This window comes from Ursus arctos, unplaced genomic scaffold (assembly GCF_023065955.2).
Source record: "Ursus arctos isolate Adak ecotype North America unplaced genomic scaffold, UrsArc2.0 scaffold_25, whole genome shotgun sequence".
NCBI lineage: Eukaryota > Metazoa > Chordata > Mammalia > Carnivora > Ursidae > Ursus > Ursus arctos.
In genome coordinates this window covers 6,664,246-6,683,321 of record NW_026622930.1, presented here as the reverse complement: position 1 = coordinate 6,683,321, position 19,076 = coordinate 6,664,246, and positions in this window count along the sequence as shown.

The following is a 19,076-nucleotide window of genomic DNA, read 5'->3' as shown; positions in this document are numbered from 1 at the left end:
AAAAGCAACACAGGGTGTCCGGGCACGAAGAAGGCCTGCGGAGCCTCTGCAGGAAGGACTCCGAGCACGTCACCCTGGCTTAACCCCAACGCCATCGCCATCACGATCGTCCCCACACCCCTGCATGTGGATATCCATCTCTCTCCCCCTGCTTCCCGCCACCAGGCCCCTCTTCACAGATGCCATGTCATCTCCCTAGCCGCAGTGGTGTGTTCTCCCCCTGTTCCCGATTTCCCATGCTCCACTGGCCTGGGATTGAGTGGCAGCTCGGCTCCAGAAAGCAGGTGTTGTGGAAGTGAAGCGAGCCTCGCAGACAGCGCATTAGGTAGCCTCCGTCCCGGGGGAGCCCCAAGGCTCCAGGCTTTCGCAGTCCCAACTGTTCCTCTGAGGGCTGGGAGGGCCAGGCCTGCCCAGCCCTGACCAGATGTTTGGGAAAGTTGCCAGGCTACAGCAAAGAAAATTGCTGTTAACTTATCTAAGGTGTAATAAGTATTAATGAAGCCCTTTTCTCATGCTTTTGTTTACAAGAAAGGCTCAAATCAAAGGTGACATGGGGCAGCAGCGTGTACCTGGGGGACGGACTCAGACGCAGGGATGGAGCACTGCCCCAGGAGCCAGCAGGAGTAGATCCTGGGCCCCGTTCTGCCGCCCACTTCCTTGATCATCTGCAACAGCCCCTTAGCATCTCGGAGTTTTGTTTCCTCCGTTGTAAAACGAGAAAGGGAAACTAGAAAATCTCGAAAGTCTGCTTTCAGATGTGCAAAATGATGGAAAATGTGAGACCTCGCAGATGCAGCCTTCAAACAGGCCTGGCGATTCAGCAGAGCTCAGATGACCTTCGAGCTCTTAGTCTAAGCCCTCCCTTGACTGAGGGACGGGCTGAGGCTTGGAGGGGTGTCTGCGCTTGGGTGGCCCTCGGAGGTCATCATCTGGGGGCGGAGGGTCTAACTCAGACCCCAAGCTGCTGGCCCACAGACCCAAGTCCGGTGTACTCTGGACCTTCCAGCCGGCAGCTCCCCAGCCAGGACCGCTGACTTCTCAGGCTGCTTCTCACAGGCAAGATCAGCTCGCAGGGGAGAGGGAGATAATGTTCTCTGCGACTGCTCAAGAGCGAAACTTGAAAGGAGGTGAGCTGAAACTTGAAACGAAACGAGCTGACTGTGTTCTGGCCCAGAGGAAGCTGTGGGCTGGCCAGCCTGAGACCCGGGTCTGGGAGCCCCGGCCAGCGCCTTTGATGGGGCCCCGCAACGGCACCCCACTCAGCAGTTTCTGACAGTTTCACCCCCCGACCAAGAAAAGTCAGGCCAGATTTCATGCGAAGTACAGAGCTCACTTGAACACCCAGCTCAAAGTGAAACACAGGGCAGTGAGAATTCACACAGCCTGAAACCAACAAGGGGGGGATAAAAGGCATTACATGTGTTCCCTCCAGCTTCACCAAAACTGCCTCCTGCCCCTACAACTCACTTCCACCTTTCAGTCTGTCTCGACTTGGCAGGTCACAGTGATCTCAAAGGCAGGCTTGTGCCCAGGAAAAAGCCTCGGGGTCCCAAAGACCAGAGCTAGAATCCTGGACCCATCATTTGGTCCTGTGCATCCTTGGGGTAGTGACTTGGCTTCTCTAAACCGCAGCGTATGGCTAAGTGAAGGGTAAGACGACTGCTTTACAGGCTGTTCATCATAGGAGAAGAGCAGACACTGTCCATGCGTGTGGGGGCCAATCTGCTACGCGATTGTTACGTAGTATCTCTTCTATGCCTTCCTAGAGTGTGATCATATCCACATCATTGGCATCTGCATTATTTTTACAACTTTATTGAGTTATAATTCACATGCCGTAAAATTCGCCTGTTCCTAGTTCTTTATTTTGCAGACAAGAAAAACTGATGTTCAAAGAAGTCGAGCTCACCACACGCCCCGTGGTGTAGACGCTTTCCTGTATGCTTTTTCGGCAAAGGGCCCGATGACAAGTATCTTTGGCTTTTTGTCAAAGCTTCTCAACTCTGCTCTCGAGGCCACATGGTAGCGTAGACAATGGGCAAGTAAACGGGTGTGTCTGTGTGCCAATAAAACTTTATTTACAAAAACGGGTGGTAGGTGGGATTTGCTGGTCCCCGGTGCATGGTGTCCCCCTGCTTAAAACACTAGAATTGTTGCCCAGATTGTACAAAGCCCCCCACAGCCCAGCCCTGACCTCCCCCGGCCCCCTGACGTCCTTGCTGTGGCTCAGTCCTTCTATGTACTCACCCCTCCCCGCCCAGGTGAGAGTGAGCTCTTTTGTTCCTGCAAAGTTCTCCCTCTTCTCAGATGGCTGGCCTCCTTTTTCCTTTTTGGTCTCAGATGAAATGCTGCTTCTTCAGAGAGCCCTTCCTGACTACTCCACAGAAGAAGTTCGCCTGGCTGGCCTTGCTTGTCCCCTTCAAAGCGCCTAACTCGTCCCGCAATCCTTTGATTAACGTGTGCCTTTACTCCTTCGGGGATGGGAAGGGGTCCGTGAAGACAGGGATCAGGCGAATCTTGTTCCCTCGCCTCCAGGGACTGATCCGGACGGGAGCCCCATGCATGTTTGCGAAGTGAACAAAAAGCGAAGCCCAGGCTCTTCTGGATCTCACAGTCCACGCTCTGAGCCATTTTCCTGCCTCCCGTCCACAGTATCCCATGATCGGCCCTGGCAGAGCACCTGGGGCAGGGCAGGTGCCAAGAACGCCTCTTCACTCCAGGCTCTTTTCTCCCCGGGCAGCTGGTGGAAATATTGCTGGGCCAGTGAAGACACTTATCTTCAAATGGGGTCAATAGCTTAGAGGATGTGGGCAAAACGATTTTAAAAGCACTCCATTTTCATCCCTCATCCTTCCCCTCCAAGTTTTCTAGGGAGATGGGGAGATGGTCTGAAATGTGGGATTGGAGCTCTGACGAGAGAAGGAGCTTCCCGAAGCCACAGGCAGACGCAGACCTTGCTCCTCTCACACCTGGGGACCTGCAGAGGTAGTCCTGGTCCCCAGCACATAATCTGGGTCCTTCCCTCCTCTGCAGGAGAAGAACGAGGGTACCATACCTGGCGTTTTATTCAGGGCTTTCCAGTTGTCAGAACTACCATTTTGCCCTGGAAACATTTAGAAATTGTGCCCGTGCTCATTGTTTTCAATGCTTTCTTTCCTTTCTTCCCTCATGAAACCTGCTTGAGAAACCAAAGGCAGGATGCCAATTTCTCTAACCCTGAACAAAAAAACACACAAAAAAAACCCACAAAAAAACAACAAAAAACAAAAAAAACCCCAAAAACAAAAACAAAAAAACTAAATTAAACTAAACAAAAAACAAACCCCAGACAAATGTGTTTAAAATGCAGTCATCCGCTTCCACTTGGTCTCTGAGTACCAGTCCGCAGAGATTTGACCAAGCTCTGGTTCGGCAATTATGAGAGTCTCTGAGCTCGACATGAAGAGACAAATGCAGATCCTTCTCCGAGGATGGAGGTGGGGCTCTGGTCAGTCCCCTCTCCGTGCTGTGCCTACGCGGGTAGAGGAAGAGGAGTAAATGTGAGTAATGAGTGAATGACCCTGTCTCATCTGTTTCACAATTTGGAAACGGGGTGAAGGGTAGCAAGCGTTGGAATCCTGTCTAGAATCACAGCTCCTCAGGTTTGAATCCTGGGGACATCGCTTACTCCCCGGGCACAAGAGAGCCAAGTTTTTAAATCCCTTGGATCTTTAGCTCTTCTTTAAGCTAAGTGGGAATCACAATACCGTCTTGCCGGCTGACTTCGGAGAAGAGAGGCATCGTACCTTTATGGAGTCAGTACATGCCAGCTCATATACGGGCTTCAATAAAGGGAAGCAAGTGTTATTATTACAGCATTTTCTCTAGCATGTGGCCTTGGCTGCGTAGAGTTTGCCTGCACATCGTGCATACAAAATACCCCATATGTTTGATGTGAGCTCCGGGGTCTGCGACCAACCGTGATTTAAAAAGCAGATGTTATTAATCTTCTAAGTACTGCACACCAGCCATGATGTCATTTAGGACTGACAATGGATGGGCTGCCTCATTCCCTTTTGGAGATAATTATTTTGAAGCACTAGGAGAGGTTGTTTGTTTTTTAAGAGAGTTGGGGCCAATTTGCCTTCTAAGAATCCAGTGGCAGCCTGTAATGAAAACATGAAAATAAGCACAGACCCCAAAGCTCAGCGCTGAACAGACATTCAAGGTGGGAATGCTGCAAATCAGAGCAAAGCTCGCCGTGGACCCAGGAGTACCTGCCTGTAACCCACGGGGCAGTGTGGGGAGAGGACGATGGAGAAACCAGGTCCCGGGACAGTCTCGCAGTTGGAGGGCATGCTTACTAGTGGCAGAGATCAAGCCCCGCAGAATTCAGACTTTGCAATAACGAAGGGGCTGTTTCCAGGTTCAACTCACCTAGAAAAGAGTTCCTATTGTCAGCAACCAGGGCAGGACGTGTCCTGCCTCTCAAAGCATCAAAGAAACTTAACTCCACTCAACAAATGTTATGTACGCACCTGCCATGGGCCACATACTGGGGAGATCGAGATGACCACACGTCCGTGTGTCATACACGCAAGCTGCTCGGAAACAAGTGTCAATTGATGCCAATATTACTTGTGTAAGGGACGTGATGGGGGTCCGTGATGCAAGCTTCTCCCCATCACAGCACTGAGCAGAGAATTAAAAATATGTACGTCCACAAAGACAAGGATGGGTGGGTGGGTGGATGGGTGGGTGGATGGAGGGGTGGATGGGTGGGTGAGTGGATGGAGGGGTAGATGGGTGGGTGGATGGATGGGTGGGTGGATGGCGGGGTGGATGGGTGGGTGAGTGGCAGGGACAACAGACATCTCATAGAAGAATAGAGACAAGGGGCCAATAAGCTCATGAAAAAATGTTTATCATCATTAGTTATCAGGGAAATACAAAGGAAAATTAGGAAAAGATACCACAATAAACTCATAAAAATGAAAAAGAAATGCAATAAAAAGGCTGATGAGGCCAAACATTGGCCAGACTGTATGAAGAGAGCTCGTGTATACCATTAACATTAGTGAAAAATAGCACAACCGTATGGAAAAACGTTGAGGCAGTGTCTGAAAAACTAAGCACATGTCTACCTTCCCACCCAGAACCGCCAGTCTTAGTACCCAGGACTGATGAAAAAACAAACAAAAAAGGTTCATGAAAGTAACTGTACAGAAATATTCATAATATCTTTACTCATCATAGTCCCAAACCAGTGCAGGGGTCTGGGAGGAGAGCAAGGCTCACGAGACAGAGCTGTGTTTGTACAGAGGAACACATTACTGACCATGCAGTAAGATGGGCAAATCTCCGAAATATGGAGATAACAAAGACGAATATATTCGATTATTTCTTGGATGCACAGTTCCAGAACAGGCTGAATGGGTGTGTGGTGGGAAAAACCAGAACAACGGTTGCCGTAGGGGCAAAGGTAGGGAGTGACCTGGAAGGGGCATGAGGGGACGATCCTGGGCGCGGAGGATGGTTTATATCTTGAGAGTGCTTTTGGTTACACGGGAGTACGCATGGATGAAAACTCGTGAGATGAGGCTCCGTAGCTCAGGGGTTAGAGCGCTGAGCTGGTGAAACTCATTAAATGGGACACTTAATATTTGTACATTTCACTGAATGTAGATTTTACCTCAGGAGGAAAAAATTGGAGCCATAAACAAATACAACACAAAATTATTATTATTGTTTTTTTTTTTACAAAGCAAGGATTTATTATACCATTGAAGCTTGCACTTAAGAAAGAGACGGGGAATATGTTAACAGTTTAGATTAATCTTAAAGGTGTGTGATACGTGTGTCGATCATATTGTGAACAGCATGAAAATTTTTGAAAAAAATTAAGAAATATTTCTCAGTATTGACAGCGATGATTCCATAAGGCATAGAAGTCACTCTCGTTCTCCAGGAATGAAAAATCCTCAAGAACTAACTGAAATGCCCCCTCTGAGGGTCTTGTACAGTGAATGTAACAGCTCCAGCCAGAACTGTTACTTTCGTAACAATGGAGATGATGGGAAGGTTCCGAAAGCATCCGAAGAGCCAGAACAAGCAGGTGGCAGTCACGTCATGGTGTCGTCGTGTGGCACGGGCTTCTCAGCAGCTGCCCTGGGAGCTGGAAGCTGGTAGCCCTGCATCTTCAGAATTCCAGGGGAGGGTAGTCTAACCTAGAATTCAATGCCCGGCGGCCAAACCACAAGACGAGTGGCAAGGTTGGAGGAGAACATTTTGAGAAATGTCCCCTGTGCCCTTTTTCTTGGAATGACTAGAGAGAGTGCAGAACCCAAAACAAGGCTGATAAAACCACGCATCAGGGAGACCCAGCATGCAAAGGAAGGGGACCCCCACGCTGGAGAGCAATGCAGGGAACTCCCAGGGTCAGGGCATAAGGGTGACCTCGTGCAGTTTACGGAAGAAAAGGTCCAGACCAACGCTGGAGCACAGAGAGTCACAGAAACAATGTTTCCGAGAACAAAATAGAACGGAGCAATGCCCGGCTTGTCTGACTGCGTCGGGGGGAGCATGTGTAGGGGAGACTTGGGGCTGAACCAGGGCTCAGTAGACAAAACCAAAGACACAATCTTCACTAGATGAGGCCACACTTTGCTCAGTGGGGCAGCAGGAGGAGGGAGACATGATCACCGCACACCCGGGGACTGTGAGGACATCCCTGACATGGTCACCGTGACACGATGTTAAATACTGATTCAAACCAGACCTGAGCAGCACTTCGGGAATGGAGACACGTGACATGTGTGCATTTGCGAGCATGTGTGGTGCCGGTACAAAGGCACAGAATTCGTTTAACATGGGGATGGGGGTCATGGGTAAAACCTGAAATGCATATAATATAGGTAGCTGTCTTAGCAGCTTATCATACACATAGGGAGGTAAGTAACAGACAAAACAGCTACGCATTTTAAAGTGTTTGCTTTGGGTGTGGAGGGGGATGGGGCAGACAGAGGATTGCTTTCTCCATCAAAACGTTTCTAGTCCTATCCAAGTGGTAAATCATGTATGTACGCACATATGTGGATGGATGGGTGGGTGGATGGAGGGGTGGGTGGATGGAGGGGTAGATGGGTGGGTGGATGGATGGGTGGGTCAATGGAGGGGTGGATGGGTGCATGGAGGGGTGGATGGGTGGGTGAGTGGATGGAGGGGTAGATGGGTGGGTGGATGGATGGGTGGGTGGATGGAGGGGTAGATGGGTGGATGGAGGGGTATATGGGTGGATGAGTGGATGAAGGCATAGATGGGTGGGTAGATGGATGGGTGGGTGGATGGAGGGGTAGATGGGTGGATGGATGGTTGGGTGGGTGGATGGGGGGTGGATGGGTGCATGGAGGGGTGGATGGGTGGAAGGAGGGGTGGATGGGTGGGTGAGTGGATGGAGGGGTAGATGGGTGGGTGGATGGAGGGGTAGATGGGTGGGTAGATGGATGGGTGGGTGAGTGGATGGATGGGTGGGTGGATGGAGGGATGGATGGGTGGGTGAGTGGATGGAGGGGTAGATGGGTGGGTAGATGGATGGGTGGGTGGATGGATGGGTGGATGGGTGGAAGGAGGGGTGGATGGGTGGGTGGACAGAGAGATAGATGATAGATAATAGATAGATGATGATAGATAGATAGATAGATAGATAGATAGATAGATAATTGATTTTGCTTAAAGCTCTAATTTAGGTAAAATGCGAAGTAACATGGAGCCATCACCAAGCCCTCAAACCCCAAGCCCTGAACTTAGAGAAGATCTGAGAAGGGCCCTCGGCTGAGCCAGACCTGAAGGGTGACTGAAATGTGTTGGGTGGGACATGTCAGGGTGGGAGGACGCGAAGAGAATGTCAGGATGAGGGCAGAGAAGATGCTGAACAGAGGGAGCCTATTCTTTGGCCAAAGTGCTGTTGCTCCATGGAGAAACTATGCCAGAAGAAGGATGACTGTAGAAATTCATTTCATAGAGACCATCCTCTCTGAGTGAGATGGACAACTCCAAAGAAGGAGAATTCTCAGTACTGACATCCGAGGCCCCGGGACAAAGAAACTACGGTCCAAGGAGGGACCCAGCAGAGCATCAGCAAACCTCACCGAGCGTGGACACAAAAGGAATACCCAGACAGAACCAGAGCAGAGACATCTTCCCGAGTGACACCTGCCAGGCGGTTTCCCAGATGCTCGTGAAAAGAGATCAGAGCTCAGTGCAAAACCGCAATGTGCCGTCATGTTGTGCAATTTCGCCACGTGACGATGCGTCTGCGCTAGAGAAGCGTCAGTCCGTGGGCGCACCGTCATTTCCAATCACCCCTTGGTGGCTAACGGGCCTTGAAACAGGCCTCCGTGCGACTTGCTAGAACCCGCAGGAGGTAAGCATTGAGGTCTTAGCAACCAGCCCAGTGGCTCCTGAGAGGGAGCCAAGCAGAGTGTTAAGCCTTACAATGAGACCGTGGGGGGTGGAAATTTAACCCAGTTACTGCGATTCCAGATCAAGTATTCCCCACCCTACCCCCCCACCCCAGCACTGGGGAGGTTCAGGGGGCTGATACTGAGTGCCTTTCAATGGCAGACAACATGCTAGAGAGGTTACACATGCTGTGTTTTACATGCATAACAGTGCGTCCAGGTGGTGATAATCGTGCCCATTTTATAGATGTGAAAACCGAGATTCGTAACCCTGGGTGACTTCCAAAGGCCTCAAGCCTTTGGCTCTTTGTCAAGCTCTACATCTGAGATGGCTCTTCTAGGCCCCTGTCCCTCTGCTAATGTCCTTGATGTCCCCAGAAAGCACATCTCCCATATCTGCACAGGGCTGAACTGATCCCCCGACAAGGGCTTCCTTCCACCACTTTCCATTTATTGCCTCCATTAGTCATGGATGCTGAGGCTCTTAAGCCAGCTGGGGGTCAGCCATGTGAGAGGGCTGGGCTGCAAGGTGGTCAGGTGAGGCGTAGGAGAGGGTGATGGGATGGAGAGCAGAGAGAGAGTGCAGCATCTCCCACGCATTCGCGATAAGCAGGTCTTCCTCCACAAATGGAGTCCACCGTGGAGCAGGTGAACACCTTTGCAGAGACACAACAGCCCCGTCTCCAGATGAGAACACCCCTGCAGCTGTGAAAAGCCACTAGCGTGGCCCCCCTACCCAAAAACAGCAGTGGCTCCAGGGCACCGTAACAGCACACCAAACCAAAGTCCCTCTCTTTTCTTGAGACACATCCCTCAGCTGTGTAGTCCGGTATTCAGGGATGCTAATCATAGAAGAGGCAACTTAACCCCTTTTAGCAAACCCCTTGCCTAACCGTGTCCCCAGTATAGAGCCAGTCATTTCCTAAACCGTGCTCCTGAAAACAAATTCCCTTTCCTGTTGCCGGGGACTCTTTATGGAAGGTGGCTAGCGATCGGATCCCCACCAAGTGGGAGCATCCACACTCGCAACCACAGCCAGACTTGCCGAAGTTCAAGGGCGCCACTTGGCACGTGGGTTGTCATCTACGGCTGGCATTTGGTTATTATCAGGCATAATGGGCACTAATAAGTAGCAGGTGTGCACAAAAAGTCATCCGATAACACCTATGTCATGCATCCAAGAGTCTAGACTCAAAGAGGCAATTTCCACACAATCTCTGGCAGCTGGAGAATCGGTGGTAGACACGCACACATCGTGACGTAGCGACAGCGAGAGTAAGACTCCTGGTGCACGTGGTGTGGGGCCCTCAGATGGACTAACAAGTGGGTCCACCCCTGTTACCGCATTTCCACCTTACAACAATTCCATTGGGTAGTTTTCTTATGTTTCGAGAGAAGAAACCGAACGTCAAAGAAGTTAAGTCAAGGCCCTTCACTAGCTGAGCTACGATATGAATCTGACCCTATGGATTATGTCTTTTCCATGTTCCAAAAGTTTCAGACCTTTTCCTTGCTCTTCCCCCAATACACGTTTAGGTTAAACTGCAATCTCTGAAATAGATTTCAGTGGAATCCGAAACATACAAGCATTTACTACGTCCTACGTACGAGGCACGATGTTAACTCACCCAGTCCTCGCCCGGAGCCAGGGCATCGATACCGTTATTACTCCTACTTCTCATTTAGAGAACGGAGGCGCGCGGAGGCTGGGTCTCTTGTCCACGGTCACGCAGCTAGTTAGCAACACGGCTGGGATTTGCACCCAGGCAGCTGGCTCCCAAGAACTCCACAGGGCTGCTCAGCAAACCGGAATCCTACACAGCACCTTCTCCATCCATCCCGTTTCTAGAAAGAAGTCTTTTTAGGATCATAAACTCTGCGGTACCTCGCACATCCCATTTCCTGAGCGAAGGCACAGAGAGCATGATCAAGGCATCTGTATCGGCTTGCCATTGCTGCTGTAACACATCGCCATGACCTTGGCGGCTTAAACAATAAAAATGTGTTATCTTACCGTTCTGGAGGTTAGAAGCCCAACAGTTCACTGGGCTGAGATCAAGAAGTGAGGCTGCATTTCTGGGAGGGGGCTGTGGGTGGAATTTGTTTCCCTGCATTTTCCAGCTTCCAGAGGACATCTGCACTCCTGGCTCAGGTCCCTTGCGTTCCTCTTCAAAGCCAGCAGCAAAACATTGCTCTCATCCTTCTTCCGTGTTCACATCTTCTCTCTGTTAACACCGGGAAAGGCTCTCCACTTTTTGGGATTCATATGATGACGTCGGGTCCACCGGGCTAATCGAGGATCGTCTTTCATCTGGAGGTCCATATCCTTCGTCACGCTTGCAAAATCCCTTTTGCCATTGAAGGTAATAACATAGTACTGGCTTCAGGGCTTAGGCGGGGACATCTTTAGAGCCCACTGTGTTTCCATTCATTCATTTTAACTTCAGATTGAGGCAACTCTCCCAGGATCTAGATGTGAGAATCAAACCATCAATATGAAAGCTTTTATGTTCATTAACTGCACAAACATTTGAATACCTAGCCCGTAAGGCTTATTATTATCACTACTATTAATTTAACATGATCATCAGCATTAATATTATTCCTATACTCACTAGCACCTGTACATCAACACAAAAGCTTCTCACGTTCATTTTTCGGTTGCGTAAAATGAGGCCAAATTTGGAAAAGGACTTTAAAAGCCCTGCGTTTCTGTGCAAATATGAATCACGGTGATGGGCTTACTGACAGAGTACAGGAGAAAGTGCTCGGCGCCAGGAGAGGCCCATAACTACGTGTGAAACTGAACAGAAAGCATCGCTTTTGCTATTACTTAAACCGAACAGAAGAATCTGAACTTAATTTAAGCTTAAGAAAAGTTGATGATTTTATTGCTTTCCAGATTTATAAAGCTACTGGAGATTCTTGAAGGATGAGTTACTAAGGATGAAACCCTAGCCCAAGCACAGTGGAACAGATGAACGTACACAGTTGGGGTAGGGAAGACTTCCTCCCTGCAGGGCGGATGACGTGATTTTGAGCAGGCTTGAACTGTATATGAATGCTTTCTCCTGTGCACAGCCCTGAGTACACAAGGGCAAGGGCTGGGCGGAAATTTTTCTACGGTAAGAAAGAACAGAGGCTTAACTTCACGGTGAGATAGGAAGAAGCCCTCTCTCCCAGGACATGTAATTGACTACGACACTTTACGAACTTCCCTGTCCTTCCCTGGGCCTCAGTATTTCCATCTGTAAAGCGAACCAAGCAGACACGAGGGGATTCAAGGGACCTTGTCTCCTAAATCCACATCACTTTCTCTCGGTTAGCAAGGACATACAGAGAAGCTGGGTTTCTGCTCTCCATTCCACGGGCTGTTCTTGTTTATTCCACCGACCAATAAGTGATTTTACTGTCATAAAGTTAAGTGCTTCTCTCATTTTAATGCTATATGAATCTCTGAGGATCTTGTGAAAATGAAGATTCTATAGTAGGTCTGGGGCTCTGCATTTCTAGTAAGTTCCCAGGTGATGCTGATACTGGTGGCTTGTGAGCCACACTTTGAGTAGTTAGGATTTCCCAGCTGCTGGGTTCTACAGTTCTGTCCATGCACCTGACCCCCTGCTCTGCTACCCCTTACCTCTCATGTCCCCGGGTCAGCCAGGTGCAGGATGATGGACACATATTACTTAAAACAATTTTAGTTGTTAGTGATGGGAAAGTAATGAGAATTAGCCTAAGCAAAGAGGGGGGCACGCACTGGCTCCCATGACGTGGAAAAGCAAGAGAGTAGCTGGGAAGGCTGGAGTCAGGGATCTCATGCAAAGCACTGGCCCTCCCACCTTTCCCCCCTCTGTTTTCCTTTGCTGGCTCACTGGCTTCTCCTGCAACAGCAGACTGGTCAGCAGGACCACCCCAGGCTCACAGTCCTCCAGCCCCAGGTGGGGAATCTTGAGTGAGGTTCCTAACTGGCCGAAGTTAGATCACAGGCCTGGAGCAGTCCTTTGGGAGTTAGGTGTGCATGGATGGGGGACAGGGACATTTAGATCAATCCCTGTGACAAGTAGGCAAATCCCTTTCTGTTCATAGGGTTGAGGCGCAGGGAGGACAGGGCTCCCCCAAAGAAAGGGTGTAGCCGAAATATAGCCACAGGGAATTTCTGTGCACGTGCCAACCCCTACTCCCTATTAATTTCTATTATAAACTCTGAGAACCAGCACCCAGGAACTGTTTTCATGTGGGGTGATGCTGGTGATTCTGGGCAAAGTATCTTCCAGGCCCATTCATTTCCCTAGGATGAAGGTCTATCCCTCTGCTAAGTGGAGTGATGAGGCCCCGTGTTCCCAGCAGCAGGTCTGGCACATAAATAGGTCTGCAGTTTGCCTGGGGCAGCTCTGACTTGCCGCTTTTATCCTGATGGGATCATTCCCAGCACCCGCCTTTCACCACTGCCCCCCCACCACCCAAGGTTTCCACTTTGGTCAGACGGAAGCTCACTGTCTCATGGCTGGTAGGCATCAAGTTCTCAGGAAGCAACTCCTCTGAGAAGCCTGGAAGAAGCCTGGGTTTGGGAATCCCTCCTGGTCCCTGTAAGACCCTGGCCAAGCCACCCACCTCCCCACGTCTCAGCCCCCCCCCCCCCCCCCGCCCCTGTAACCTGCACTGTGGGCAGGATTAATTGCGAACTGAAGTTCCACAGTTAGCCTAAGATCAGTACAGGGTAACACCTCTTTGCTATTGGGGGGGGGGTTGATTTGGATCCCTACCTCCAGCCCCCAAACTCGAACCTCCCCAGGGAGGCTCGTTCTGGAGTATTATCCCAGCTTCCTCCCCGTCAGTTCTGCGGCTGAAAGACCTCAGTCCTCGGGGCTACATCAGGTCGATGTCTTTTAAACACTCCCATTTAAAATTGGAAAATTTTGACCGTCTTTGCTGTTGCTATTATAAATCCTATTGGATTCACATCAAATGGGACAAATTGCAAATTTCACTCATGAGACCTTTATCGGGTTGCATCCCATTCAGAGACCCACAGTGGAAAATGGATTTCAAAATTGTGTGCACTGCATTTTGAGGCTGAATATTTTAAAAACCTGAATGCATAACCAAACATCGGCTCAGGGCGAATAAACCATACTGACCCATATCAATGAACGATATCAACTCCTCTTCTACCCAGAGTGAGTGGGATTGCTTATCAAACAGATCACTTCCCGTATTCTCATAAATTACAACAACAGAGAGAAGAGATTGGACTCCTCCCTGCTCTTTCTTCCTGTATCTTCTCTCCAGTGCTGTCTCGCACCATAGCCTACAAAATAAGATGAGTGAAATTTGTAAATCTTTAGGAACTTACAAATTGTACATCTGTGACTTAGAAATGGGTAAATTAGAGAAAAAGGCGTCCTTTTATATTTACTGGTTTTGAAATGGACACCATTGGGTGAGGTTTAAAATAGGTAATAAAACACACTTTCTGTCTCAAGCCTACAGATACTCTTTTCACAGTTGAAATGGTTCATATAACGTTGGAAACATCACCAAGTACCACACTGTGGCACACTGGCTCACCGGCATACCTTTAATGCAGGACTGCTAAATCTCGTTTTTGTTAAAAGTTATCATGTTGTCAATTTTCTAATCCAATTCCTAATCTTAAAAATGTGCCTCTGATTTCTATTTCACTGAAGCCCATAATAAGATATTGTTTTCCTGTTTTATCATCGATTTTCCATGGTTATCATGATGTCGTCATTTATTACTGTTTATGGTCCCTAATATACATCTCGACATCCGGGACATATATTGTAAAACTCAGGGAAAAACACGCTGAAAATTTATAAGGGCTGGAGGGTGGTGGAGCTGTCATCATGCATCATTTCTGCATGAACCATTGATGGCGTGTGATAATGCAACAAGTCCGTTCATTCAGGTGCTTCTTATTAGACAGCTCTGGGCCAGTCTGTGTTTGGGGTTCCAAGAGTGCAGCGACGGAAGGGCCCCACTCCTGACCCTGCAGAGCTGAAAGTCTCATGGGGGCAGCCAGTATAAGAACAGACAGTGCAGTACTGAGAGATGAAGGCTAAGCCTTAGAATTGTGTACAACTTTGGGGAAGACGAAAGACTTTCACGTTCACGATGTCATTGGATTTTTACAGTAGCCCTGGGAGATAAGAAAGGCACTTGTTATTAACTCTGTTTACCAGGCAGGGAAGCTGTTAGGAATTGAGGTGGTGCTTTGTAGTATTTGAGGATGCTCAGACCAGTGGCGAGTTAATGATAGACTCCTAGCCGATGGGTTACGGGTCCCTCTGGCACATGCAGATGGAGAATGAGGGGCTGGCAGGGTCCCCTGTTAGGTGGGTGGCGATGGTCCCAGCAGAGCTCTGGATGGGACTGGGCTGACTGGTAGCCAAGGCTCAGGACCTGGACCAGGCATCCAATAGTCCAGGGCATCTATCACCCCAGCCAGGCCACATGGATAAAGAATGCCCAGGAGAGAGAGAATCGACCCAGCCATTCAAGAAGCTCCCACTATGAGCGAAGGGGAAAAAAAAAAAAAAAAAAAAGGAAAGGAAAGGAAGGAAAGGAAAGGAAGAGAAGAGAATAGAAGAGAAGAGAAAAGAAAAGGAGAGAAAAGAAAAGGAGAGAAAAGGAGAGAAAAGAAAAGATAGCATACATACACACACAGAGGATTTTATTTAATCCTTTCAGAAATTATGCTTAATTATTTCTGTTTTCCAGATTATTATTCTGAGTTTCGGGAAGAATAAGTAATTTCTGGAGCCTAGATTGACAAATTTTATTGTGATAAAGCACAATATTAAAAAGTTTGGCAATGGTTTGTTCTCTTCGAGATAGATATGGATATACAGATAGAGATTATATCTGTGTGTGTCTCCGTAACTCATTTCATATATGTCTATATATGTGTACATGCGACTATCCATACAGACATTAATACAGATATGGGGATAAAGACAGAGGTAAAGATGGTTATGTTTTTTACTTTTTGTGGAGGTGAACAGCACACATACCGAGAAACACACCTAAGGGGAAAGCTTACTGCATCTTCAAAAATCAAATGCACTCCTGTAGCTCTTACCCAGCTCAGGAACCTGGCATCACCAAGCCCCTCGCCCCGGAACCCTCCCCAGGCTCCCCTTCGTCCCTGCCCACCCGCCCACAAAGGTTAGCCGCCATCGGACCTCTCGCAGCCCACATTTGCTGTGCCTGTCCTTGTCCTTCACGCAGCACGTGCCCTGCTGTGTCTGGCCTCTCTCGCTCAAGAGCCAGTTGGTGAGCTCCAACCCCGTTATGTATTTTTCCTGGAGGACTCCATTGAGTTAAACCCACAAGTGAGCTTTTCCCTGAAGAGAGGCCAGCGTACTTGGCTCCTCGGTCTGTGTTCGTGTCCTGACATGTCATGGGACTGAAACCACACACACACATCAGAACATCCGAAGGCACAGCGTCCAAGGTGATGGAAGGCTCTGTATCCACACAGATCAATAACTTGCTGTGTGGTTTCAGACAAATCCCTTAACCTCTCTGTGCCTGGAATCTAAGTGTCTCCCCGCGATCCCTTTGATTCGGAAATTGTGGGTTTGATGTCCTCCAGGAAGGAATCGGGGCACATTCCCAGAGCCACCAGTGTTTCTTTTATGCACTTATCGCTTTAGATTTGGGAGGTTTGCTCAAACGTGTTAGTAACTTGTTAACATTGCTGTCCGACACCCTCCTGTCAAATTAAGAACTCATTCTGGCAAGTTCCTTCCCCGGACTAGTGTGACAACACCCTCATTGGTTGCTTGGCAGCTGGCATCTTTCCTTCCAAGCCCTTCTCCAGAGAATGGGCGATGATCTTTCTAAAACCAAACCTACCCGTGACATTCCCCTGCAGAATGTTCTCCACCAGCTCCTGCTGTTTAGAGGCTAGACCTGTCATTATTCTGCAGGGCACTCAAAACCCTTTAAAATGTGTCCTCACCTTCCTGAGGGCTTCATATCCTGCCATTCTCCAATCCAGCGCCCCCTTCAGGCACCTGACCACAGCCTCTGCCTCATTCTAGTGGCTGCTTTTCTCTCTGCTGGAGACACCTTCCCTGATAATCAAGGGGAGACCACCTCTCAGCCATAGTACGGTTGGCGAACGAGAGCCCCCAGGGCCAAATCCAGCTTACTGTGTGGGTGTGCAGCCCATGAGCTAAGAATGGTTTACGGTGGAAAAAAGGTTTTTTATTTTGTTTTTAAAGAATAAGATCTGGTGACATGTGAAAATTATGTGAAATTCAAATTTCAGTGTCTATAAATGAAGCTGTCCTGGGACACAGCCATGACCATTTATTCATGCATTGTCCACGGATGCTTTCATGATACAACAGCAGAGTTGCCCAGTTTTAGCAGACTGGGTGGTTAGCAAAGCAGAAAATACCTACTAGTTGGCTCTGATCTATATTCACAGTACTTTGTATACAACTCTACTTTCCGAGTTGATATATAATGTATGTGCATGGGTTTATATATATATTTATGAAGGTGTTTATGTGTGTGTCTGTATACAATGTATTTATTTTCATCCTGGATAGCATGCTCTATTCAACTCTGTATCCCAGCCTCTAATTCAGAGCTTGACACACAGAAGTATGTAAATAAGCGTTTGTTAAATCGCTTTGGCAGGTTTGGGCCACAGTTTAAGTCAGTGCCTCTTGTTATTGCACCTGCCCAGACATTGTATGTAGATCTCAGTTTTATAGATGCAGAATGTGTGCTGGGAAATGCGAGGGGGTGAACCCAGTTCAGCTGGGCAGGTATTTAAGTTACGGAGTATAACCAGCCCTGCGTTGGGAATACCAAGTTCATGACCCGAAGAGACCAAAAACCCTGAGCGCTCCCTTCAAGAAATTTACTTTCCTAGGGGCAAAGAGAGGAGTGAATGGGTTCCAACACTCTTTCAGCTGAGTTTGTGTTTGTTGAGGGAAAGAATAAAAGAGAATGCGTTCTTTTCAGTGGGCAGAGGGAGACACGGCAAAGAATTTCAGAAGCAGAAGAGTGTTTTGAGACCCAGAGATGGCAGTCCCCGGCTTGGCCATTCTCAGGCAAAGTCTTTCACTTCACTGACCTGGATTTTCACATGTGGAAAGTGGGCTGGAGAGTAAAATAGATCAAGCATGGTGGTCCGAGCGGAAAGTTTACCCTTTCCAGATCTAATTCTATCGATTTATTATTTGTTTTAATTTGACTATTTTATTTAACTTTTGGATCGTCATCTTTGCAACCAATGGCATCCAAGCATTTAGCCTGTTTAATATGTATGCGTATATCTATTCTAAAGGCATTGTTCAGAGGCTCTTCCTCATGAAACCCAAGATCTTAAAAAGTACTAGAACGCCTAAACAAAAGACTCTCCGTATCGACGAGAAGATGAGGCTGTACGCCGAAGTTCATTCTTTTAATTACCAAATCACTTCAAACAGTTTCTAAACGTAATAGGAACAATATGGTGTGACTCTTGATGTTGGCTTCTACAATTAGTGTGTTATTAATTAAACTCTTGAGTAATATAATAACTTGACGGTTAAAGCTCCTCTTTGCATTTAAAGCGCATGCAAACTGTGGCTCCAATTATAAATAAACTCGACTGCTATGGGCTTAAAACAGCAAATTTAATTATTCAGAGCAAATTGTTCAATCGATGCTCTGTTCTGGAGAAACGCTTCCTGAATATTCTAGTGGGTCAATACGCATATATGTCTAAAGTAGAGTTCCGTACAAAGGCCTCCTTGTGCATCTCTCTGCCCCCATCCTCCCCGGCCTCTCTCTGCTTCTGCTCCAGATTGGAAATGTAAATGGGTTCTCCCAGCCTCCCAACTCACCCCTTCTCACCCCATGGCTGCTGGAATACTTTCCATGATTTGAGCATGCCATTCCATCACTGAAACATCGTCAGGCATTTCTGGTAAGTTTTGGACTGAGGATTAAATACCCATAGCTTCATTTACCAGTCCCTGCCAGGGTACATTCCACCCCCATCCCATGTCCAGCTCCTTAGCTTCTTGTCCCACATTCACTTTTTGCACTATGACATTGAACCCATCACCACACCTTCCATGAGCAAAACTGTCTCATGCTTCCAATCCTTTGCACACACCGTTCCTTTTTCCCAGAATGTCATTCCCTCTGTGCTGAATTATGGTTTGGCTCATGATACTCAACCCTGCTCATGTTCACCAGTAGCACTGGAGTGGGGATGTTTCCTGGACGTCGGTCTGTATCAGAGTGCTGAATGGTCCTTAGCAGGAAGTCATGAGGATTTCCGGCACCATCACAGTAAAGGACGCAAGAAACCTAGGTGAAGCCAGTGACTGATATCATGATTTCACCTAGTGTGTCCAGGAACTGAGTCACTTCCCCAAGGTAATTGGCTTTTTTTTCTTTTCTAAAGATTTTATTTATTTATTTATTTGACAGAGAGAGCGAGAGACAGCCAGTGAGAGAGGGAACACAAGCAGGGGGAGTGGGAGAGAAAGAAGCAGGCTCCCAGCGGAGGAGCCCTATGTGGGGCTCAATCCCAGGACTCCAGGATCACGCCCTGAGCCGAAGGCAGACGCTTAACGACTGAACCACCCAGGTGCTCCCAAA